An 866-nucleotide genomic window follows, 5' to 3' on the forward strand; every position below is an offset into this window, starting at 1 on the left:
TCTTCTCCATGATGGGAATAGTAATGGGAGTTACACGTAAGGGTGTTGTGGATCAGTATCCCTGCAGCTTGGGTGAGACACCATGTGGTGCGTGCTTGGTAAATACTAATTACTATTTCTGTCGAGCTACTTCATCCTTTTTTGGTTGTAGAATATCCATTGTGTGAGTTACCATAATTACTTATCAGTCTTCTATTGATGGACAGTTAATTTTTGATTTTTTGCTATTTAAATGATTCTGCCATAAATATATCATTCTACATAATTCTTATTGACACCTATCATACATAGGATGACACATAAATATCATTGTACATACATACTGATATATCTGTAGACTAAAAGCCTACAGATTTGGATTTTCTGAGTCAAAGGATGCACACAATTTTAAGAGAAAATTCTAGAATTATAAGTTTTTTTTTTTTTTTTTTTTTAAGTTTTTAATACTTTAGTGCTTATTTATTTGAACTAGTGGTTTTAAAAAATATACAACTGACACATGCTGATATATAAGGTATATAGTAAAGAATATAAAGAATATAAAATGAAAAGCCAATTTCTCTCTTATTCTACTACCAACCTCTACGACCTGAAAACAATCATTTTTAATGGTGTTTTGTGTATTCTTTCTGAATTGTGTGTGTGTGTGTGTGTCTGTGGTTAAGCATGTGAGCTCAAACCAACTGCAAGAGTCGGAATTCCAGCTAGGAGTGTGGCCCACAAGCTGTGTCATCTTGGACCTGTTACTGAATCTTTTGCCGACTTTTTTTCTTTCTTCTCCATGATGGGAATAGTAATGGGAGTTACACGTAAGGGTGTTGTGGATCAGTATCCCTGCAGCTTGGGTGAGACACCATGTGGTGCGT

Source organism: Colobus angolensis, unplaced genomic scaffold, assembly GCF_000951035.1.
Source record: "Colobus angolensis palliatus isolate OR3802 unplaced genomic scaffold, Cang.pa_1.0 Scaffold82, whole genome shotgun sequence".
Lineage (NCBI taxonomy): Eukaryota > Metazoa > Chordata > Mammalia > Primates > Cercopithecidae > Colobus > Colobus angolensis.